Raw genomic sequence first — 8915 nt, 5'->3', positions numbered from 1 at the left:
TGTCTGTCTCTTTCTTCCAGACGTCGAGAGCGGCGAGCAGCGCTCGCAGTGAAGTCATGGGGCTCTCCAAGCCGAGCTGGATGCTCCTCAAAGGCTTGGGGGGTGTCCTCTGATCCGTCTTTGTGCTCCACAGAAAGGAGCAAAGTGCAGATCTGAGGCCTGGCCGTCGTCAGGAGCTGAAGTGGCTGCTCTTGGATGATGTGGCTAAATGTGGATTTGGCTCTGGCTGCCAAATTCCAGCCCCTGGGAAGGATTTGCCACCAGGCTCCCTGTGCAGCCCCGTGCTCAGAGGGGCTCCACTTTGGGCACCCCACAGCCCTCCTGTCCCCAGAGAAGCTGTGGCACCATGGTAGGGACACCGTGGGCTCTCTGGGGCCAGATTTTAAAATTATTTAGCCACAGGATTTTGCAGCAGCTGGGGATTGTTTTCCCTTTTAAAATCTGCTCCAAAACAGAGCAGACCTGAGGGAAGGTCTGAGACCCCTCCAAACTGTCCCGAGTCCTTGTGTCTCCACTGCTGTGTGCCATCATCTCCTTTGGTCAGGCTTTAAAGTTATTTAGGATTTTGCAGGAGTTAAGGGTTTTGGGTTTTTTTTTTCCTTTTTAAAACCTGTTCCAAAACAGACTGCACCTGAGTGAAGGCTTGAGGCCCCCCAAAACTGCCCCGAGTCCTTGTGTCCCCATTGCTGTGCTATCAGCTCCTTGGAGCCTAGCTTTAAAATTATTTAGGCACAGGATTTTGCAGGAGTTAAGGTTTTGGGGTTTTTTTCCTTTTTAAAACCTGTTCAAAAAAAAAAAAATGCACCTAAGTGAAGGCCTGAGGCCCCTCCAAACTGCCCCAAGTCCTTGTGTCCCCATTGCTGGGCCTTCAGCTCCTTGGGCCAGGCTTTAAAGTTCTTTAGGCATGGATTTTTCAGAAGTTACGGGTTTTTTTTCCTTTTAAGATCTGCTCCAAAATGCAGCAGATCTGAGGGAAGGCCTGAGGCCCCTCCAAACTGTCCCCAAGCCCTGTGTCTCCATTGCTGGGCCATCATCTCCTTGGGCCAGGCTTTAAAGTTATTTAGGCACAGGATTTTACAGGAGTTAAGGATTGTTTTTTCCTTTTACATCTGCTCCAAAATGCAGCAGATCTGAGCCCCCTCTGCACTGCTTTGTGTCCCCACTGCTGTGCCATCAGCATTGCACCACATGGGATTTGTAACCACAATTAGAAATACAATTTTACAATTTAGCACAGCTCAAGGTCCCTGTGATGATGAATGTGCTGCAGCAGGGCCCTCAGGGCAGAACTGAACGTTTTTAAGGAGAATCTTATCACGGTGATTAAAGTTTCTTTTTATTTTGCATTTTGCAAAGTGACCCCTTTTTCCCATCATCAGAGTTTCAGCACCATAGGGAATTCCCTCCTCCCATTTTAGCAGCAGAGAGAAAAGAAGGATTTGAAGAAGTTAAGGATTAAGCTGTTCCACTTTCTCCCCTTTGCTCAGCCTCAGAAATCCCTCACACAGTGATGAGTCATTTTTTATTCTGTTTAAGCCCATGTTAAGTCAACATCATTTAAGGCTGGTGACTAAGTCTTGAGTGATGTTGATGTAAATGAAATAGGAATAACTGGGACTTCATCAGGACACAGCAAATAGAGATTCTCTCCACAGGAAAAAAAATTAAAAAGGAGAAAGACACTGAGTTTGTCCCACCTAGAGAAAGAAAAAAGAGAAAAAACAGAAGAAAATAAATAAAAGGCAGCTGTTTGCAGGAGATCTCTGATGGATTAAAACCAGGACTGGAAAGCTGCCCTTCTGCTGGTGGAAATCAGCAGATCTCTCCTCAAAGTGGGCAGGATTTCAGCAATTTCTGTGCAGAGCAAGGACAGGAGCCCTTATCTGCTGCAAGGTTTATCTGGCTCAAATCTAAGCTCAGGATCTGTACAAAGTAATTCCACTGAAGTCCAGGTTTGGGTCAAGAAGGGAAATTGGGCTTTGTGGTCCTCAGGGGTGGAATGGATTCAAGAGTAGACATGGTACCATTTGCAATAACGGATATGAAGGAGCTTGTGGGCATTCTTGGGGGTCCATGTGGCAAAACAGTCCAGTGAAGACCAGTAAAAGACCAGTAAAACCAGTTTTAAAGTCAGGACAGCCTGCCCATCCCAGCAGCACCAGAGAACCCCATTCGTTGGCTGGCACCACTTTTTTCTTGTCAGCTTTGGAGCCTGCCCCACCAACACCACAACAACCTCCAGAGGCAACACCTGAATCCTGCTTCTCCTCCTTTCTTCTCCTGGAACGTTCTCAGCAGCGCTGCAGAGGCTTTGCTAAACATGTCAGATTAAAGGTCTAAGCAGACGAATAAATGCAGTCCATCTGAGGGCATGTTTCCTCTCACACCTTCAGGGGCTGTCAGCATCTTGAATGGGATTCAGAAACATGTCCTTGAAGCTGGCTGGAATGCAGCTTAATATATCAGGGGCAGCAGAGAGAGAGGAGAAAAAAGGATGGGGGAAGCTTTCATGGCAATGCACCCCCCTCCCTCCCTCCCTCCCCAGTCCTGCATTGGCTGCACAGCAGGGATAAACAAGGACTGGGGAGGGGATGGGACCTGCAGCCATCTCCCTGCTCTGGAGCTCAGTTTGCCATCTACTCTCTGGATTCTGGCGTTTTCACACTCTCTTCAAAGATTATTTTATTTTTTATTAAAACTCCAGTTCTTTCCAGCACTCCAGACTCCCAGGTTGCAGCACACTGCAGAGCTGGTTGTGTCAATATTCCTGATTAAAAGGAAGCTGAGGAGTTACAAAGAGATTTCTCAGCTCTTCACACTCCTATTTCTTTGTACAGCTCATCTCCCAGGAGTAATTCCTCTGTCCTGGGCCAAGTCCTGCCCTCAGTGCAGGGAACATCTCCAGAACAGCTGAGTTGGGCCTTGTTCTTACTCTATTTGCATTACATTTGCAAGAAATTAAGTTTAGGGCAAAGCTGATGAGAGTCAGACCCTTCCTGAGCACAGGGCTGCTCCTGGCATGGGACAGTCCCTGAGGGAGGTGAGCTGAGCACAGCACAGCAGCACAGGCAGGGCTTTGGATGCTCTGCCAGGTTAAATATTCCATGGAATGAGCAGCACTGAACCATTGAACATCTTCCTGAACTGCACATTGTCATCCCTGGAAGTGTTCAAGGCCACCTTGGAGGAACCTGGGCTGGTGGAAGGTGTCTCTGCCCATGGCAGATGATGTCCCCTCCATCCCAAACTATTCTGGGATTCTGTGCAAAATCACTGATTCCATAATGGGAGAATCCTTCAAGCATTGGTTTAAACTTGCAAACCAATCGCTGTGTTTGTTTTCCCTCAAGTCTTTAATTTAAAGAATGTAATTAATCTCAAAACCTTTTAAATTTTAGAGTGAACACCCCATAGTGATGTTGTATCATCCATCTCTGGGATTCAGGTGAGAAATTCAGAGAAGCTGAATTAAATGGATTTTATGGGATATCTGCATTTATCGCCTCTGTAGGAAGACAAATTCTTGTGTTACAGGGAAAGAAAAATCATTCAGGCTCCTGTGCATTGTAGGGGACCTAAAATATCGCCTTAAAATGTAGATTTTGACTTTCTGCCCAGTGCTGCCTTGAAAGTTTTGCCATTACAACCTAATTGCTGAATAAATGTTCCCTCAGTGGAGGACAGGCAGTGGCTCCCTTTTGGTACCAATTCTGCACCTGGAAATCTGTTCCCTTTCTTATTTTATATGGAATTCTTTCAGTTGCAAACTACTGATCTTCCACCTTGGGACAGGCTTTGGAACGAAGTGGGGGAAGGTAACATGTGTTGGGTTTCCAAGAGTTATTCACCTCTTCTTCCCAAGCAGAAGATGGATTTCCCTTCTCCAGGGTTTCCCTGGATATTCCTGACATGTCACAAATCACCCCATGGTTACTGACTTGGAAATGTTCTCCTTTGTGCCTGAACTGGGCAGACTGGGAAGCTGCTGGCTCAGATCCAGGAATTAATCCAGTCTTGGACTGTAAGAAGCACTCAGGACCCAGGGATTATTATTGATTTAATAAGATGCATGGAATTAATTAAGTTTTAATGCAGTAGTTCTGTTCTGTGACCTCACAAGCTCCACATCTGGGCAGGGCTGGGAAGGGGGGTGGTGCTGCCAGAGTGGCCCAAAAAATGGCATTGGGCACTCAGGGCAGGACCACAGATTTGGGGCCTCCATTTTGGGGTAAATATCATTGTTTAAACTCCTGAAGCTTGCTTCTGAGGGGAGCATTCCCGTGTTTTGTCTCCCTCCCTCATTCCACACCCAGTGAAGAATCCTCTCCTGATTCTTCCTGGCCACACGTGAGGGAGGAGAGGATTCCCTGAGGATGTGAGCTACCAACAGCACCCAACACCACAGAAATCCTTCAAATAATTAATTAAACTCTACTTTTCCCTGCTGAGGGGTCCAGCAGAGCCAGAGGGAGTCACTGCCATCCCAGACAGACCTTCCCCCACCACAATCAGGGAGATGAAAACCAAAGGCAAGGTTTTCTTTGGAAAACAAGAATTAAAGAGGTTTTACTTGGATTTCTTGCTTTACCTGGATCTTGCAGAGCTCAGGGGAGCTGTGATTTGTAAGCCCCAAGTCAAAATTAACAATAACACTCAAGTCTATTATATTTCACTGATGCTTATCTGTGTGAAATGCATGATACTCCCAAACTGCGAGATTTATTATTTGCTATATATTTGATCTCCTGGATAATTGTTTAATTAAAATAATTAGTAGCTGCTTTCAAGGCCCAAAATCATTACTGAGCTGATTCCAGCATGCAGCTACTCCAACCACAAACCTTCTCTGTGCCAGACCAGGATGTGGGAGCTCCTCTAGAATTACATCCTCCCTGCAAGACATCTCCCAGGACTGCTTTTGGGACATTATATTTCTATTTTATATATATAATTTTTAATTTTATTTTTATTTATATATTTTATATACTTTATATTTGTATATTTATATATTTATATATTTTTATTTATACATTTATATATTATAATTACATTATGATTCTGTTTCTCTGATATTTCACTGTTTGTTACATCCAACAATTGTCACCACAATATATAATATATATTGTATATATCTAATACATTATATATTATATTTCTATATGTTATATTTATATTATGTTTATATTTATCTGATATATCCCTGTTTGTCACATTCAACAATTGTCACCTCAGTTTCACTGTGACATCCAACAATTTCCACCACAATTAACAATTGTCACCACAATTAACAACTGAAAAGGAGGTGGGAAATGGGTTTGGAAGTGGGAGATGTGAATACGTTAATAAATTCTGGTTCTGAGTGATATTTTGGGATTTTTTTCTGAGGGGAATTCTTCCTAGCTGTAGGAAATTCATCTGAGTTATTCCTAAGATATCCATCCATGTATTTATATCCACGGAGTTAGGCCAGGACCAAGACATAATCCTTTGAAAGGACCTTCTGTGATGGAAATCCATGTCAAGGATCCCATGGGGATTACAGGAAAACCTGTCAGGGAGAATGTAAATAAGCAGAGGGTCCGTATCCACAGTCCTGAAGGGAGAGAAGGAAATTCAATTCCTTTATGGCCTCACTCCTGAACCCTCCCACAGCACAGGAAGCAGTAGGCCATGTAAAACCCAAAAATAGCTCGGCAACTTCGTGTTCCCCCTCAGACAGAGAGCAAAAAAAAAGAAATAAAAAATGCTCCCCGGGGAAAAACATGATCTTTTCCCCATGTTTGAGTTGTCAGTTTTGACAGGAATGCTACAAACTAATTAAATTTTTGTTAATTTATTTTGTCTGATGCAGCGAGTGCCTGTCACAGGAATGGCTGGGGATGTCTGACTTCTCCAGGAAGCACCCGTGGGTTGGTGCAGGGAAAATGGACCTGCTTAAGTCAAATAAACACAAAAAGCATTTAAATTCATTTCTCCCTCAGTGCTTCAGCCCTGTTTGTCTGCTCCAAAGGCAATCCAAGCTTATTCCTTTAAATCCCCAGTCTGGTGGGATGGCTGCTCTCTTCTGGTTAGAGATGAAATGGAGAATGGGTAAAGGGCAAAGTAAAATTCCATCCTGCAGCTGCCCTGGAATTTGTGTTAAACCTGGAATTACTGGACACTCCTAGGCTGGATTATTCCCAACGCAGGAACTGTTTTGAGATCCAAGAATTTTCCCACAGGGAACCAAATGGAACCAGGCTGTCCAGAGTGTCAAAACGTCCAAGGCCAGCTTGGAGCAACCTGGGATAGTGGAAGGTGTCCCTGCCCATGGGACCCTGGATGGGTTTTAAGGTCCCTTGCCACCCAAACATTCCATGTTTCCATGGCTTTTTCAGGGAGATCCATGTGGTCAAATGTATTAAATTATGAAATGATGGATTTATGACCCCCTTGCCTGGGAAGGAGGGGAAATCCAGAGCTCAGCTCCTCAGCCACCCCGAGCAGCCTCTGCCTGCTCCAACACGATGCATGCTCATTTTGCATTCTCCTGGAACTCCGTAAGGGCACGGCCAGATCCAAAGAAAGCACGGTGCAGTCTGATTGTTCTCAGATAATCAGCTGAGGAAACAGGGAAAAGACAACCCCCGGGGCTGTTTATTCTGGGTTTTTGAACCTGTCTCTGTCAGGGCTTTGCACAGTTGAAAACCCCTTTAACAACTCACACCGGAGAGGCAGAGCACGGCTGGGGGAGGTGATCAGATAAGAGAAGGAGATAAGCAATTAGCAGAGCCCTTCCAAGTGCCAGCTGAAAGGAGAAAGTGGAGTGTCCATCCCACAGCCCAGCCAGCTGAAAAGGGAAAGTGGAGTGTCCATCCCACAGATGTTCCCAGCAGCAGGACCCACAGATGTTCCCTGCTCAGATCCGAGTGTTTGCACAAACACCCAGCTCTCATTCCAGCAGGGATTGCTCTGCTCTTATCTTGTTTAATGGGTAATTTCTGCATTAAGGGATCTGCGGGTTTCAATCAGAGCTCCCGTTCTTTTTTGGCAGGAAAATCCCACCGTACGTGACTGAAGGCACTGCCAGTCCCAGGGTTTGCCAAATGGGAACGAGGAACGTACCCCGAGCACATCCTGCACCTCACAGCCCCTAACATCTGCACCTGGGGTCCTCCAGGTGGGAAAAGGCCTTCAGGATCACAAAGACCAATCGCCAGCTGGGATGGAGCTCCTGGAAGGCGTCACTGCCCATGGCAGAGCTTTGGAATTGGAATTTGGTCCCTTCTGACCCAACGCATCTGAGATCCCAATACCAAACCCAACCCATTTGAGATCCTAATACCAACCCCAAACCAGCCCAACCCATGTGAGATGCCAATACCAACCCCAAACCAGTCCAAACCATCTGAGATCCCAAAACCAAGCTGCATTTATCTGCATCTTTAACATCTCAATATCTGTCAAAACCTAATCTATGTTTTCTCCCAGATGTCCCAGTTCTATTTTTTTCATTTATTCCTTTTACTGAAAGTGTTTATGAGAGAGACAAACCCAAAATTTCCTTTTGGTGGGGGTTTTGGGAGCAGAAAGGAAACTCTGTTCCCATTCTGAAGAGTTTAAAGCACAAGTGGATGAATTAAAGTGCCCTGATTTCAGTGGGACTCTTGGATGGAGTTGTTTTCACCCCCTTGAAGTGTCCTTGGAACTCCCTTTGGAGAGAATGATGCTGCTGTGGAAGGAAGAAGGAGATTCCCACCTGTTTCTTCATCCATTATTTCCATCCTAAACAGGACAATGAATAACAAGAAAGGATCTTTGAAGCCCTAAATTCATCTTCAGTTGTTCTTCCAAACATCCTGCAATGGAAAATTGTGCTAGAAGATGTCTCCAATAAAGATTTAATCATATAATCTAATATATGAATATTAAATGTGCTCCAGGGAGCCAGGTATGCATTGCAAACATCTGTAATAAACATGTATAATTCAAGACGCTTCTGGAGTATTAAGAAATTACCAAAAATAGAAAGGAGAGGGGTTTTGTAAAATAATTGCCTTCCAACTTGAAGCAGATGTCTTCCAAATACTGGTTCAGTTGGAGATGAGGCTGGGAGAGTTTTGATGCAGGAGGTTTTTGACAGAGAGGAAGCACAGACTCAAATAGGTAAAAATTACACAGAAGACCCTTTAAAGTCATTTTCCCTCATCTTTTGGACTCTGATTTCTGCTTCAACTTTCTGTGCTTTCCAGCGGTGAAGCTCCAGACACCCACAGCGGTGCTCCCACTCCCAAAATACTGATTTGGGTGGGTGGGTGATGAGTATGTGGAGGAGTCACTGGGCTGAGAGGCTCTTTGCAGTAAAAGGTTACTCAAACCTTCAGCATTTCCATGTGGAAATCATGGGATGGTGGCTGCTCCTCCAGGGAAAATGATCTCAAGGAGCCTGGGACACTCTGCCCATTTTATATCTCAATTTCCATGGAATTGTCTCTGCAGCCAGCCTATAAAACCTGGGCAAACAGTACAAAAATGGGTTGAAAACTTTGAATTCAGCATTTAAAATACCAAGCTGAGTCTAAAAAGCCGAGCTGCTCCTTGAGCTCCCTCAGATGTGGTCGTGGTGCAGGACAAATGTGTCTTCTGCTGCTTGTGAAGCTGCACGAGGAACGAAGCCAGAGGGAGATGAAAATATCATAAAACCTCGGCTTTGCATCTTTCTGCCAACTTCTGAGATGCTGACGAAAGATAACGTTGAAGTTTCAAAGCTGGGGAGAAAAAAAAGCTCCCTGAAGATTTTTTGTGATGTCAGAGGAAGAAGGAAGCCAGCTTGAAATGAAGGGCTGCTCTCGGGCTCTAATCTTGTAGACACCTACTTAACTTTAAGCCAATTAAATCAATGGACTACTTAACCTTTGCCTACAGGAGAAAGGATT

General features: G+C 44.9%; 1 long non-coding RNA gene across 2 annotated transcripts; it reads left to right on the top strand.

Annotated features, from left to right (window-relative positions):
* Positions 1-3222: 3222 nt before the first annotated feature.
* Positions 3223-8558, top strand: LOC135284177 (uncharacterized). 2 transcript variants are annotated; one of them, XR_010349641.1, is made up of 3 exons: positions 3223-4021; positions 7034-7159; positions 7773-8558. It is a non-coding gene; the product is annotated as an uncharacterized LOC135284177 (long non-coding RNA). The 2 variants fall into 2 exon arrangements; XR_010349642.1 differs by lacking the exon at positions 3223-4021 and adding an exon at positions 4079-4228.
* The last annotated feature ends 357 nt before the right edge of the window (positions 8559-8915 follow it).

This window comes from Passer domesticus, chromosome 20 (assembly GCF_036417665.1).
Source record: "Passer domesticus isolate bPasDom1 chromosome 20, bPasDom1.hap1, whole genome shotgun sequence".
NCBI classification, from domain to species: domain Eukaryota; kingdom Metazoa; phylum Chordata; class Aves; order Passeriformes; family Passeridae; genus Passer; species Passer domesticus.
The sequence above is the reverse complement of the archived record's forward strand: the minus strand, read 5'-3'. Positions and strand labels throughout refer to the sequence as shown.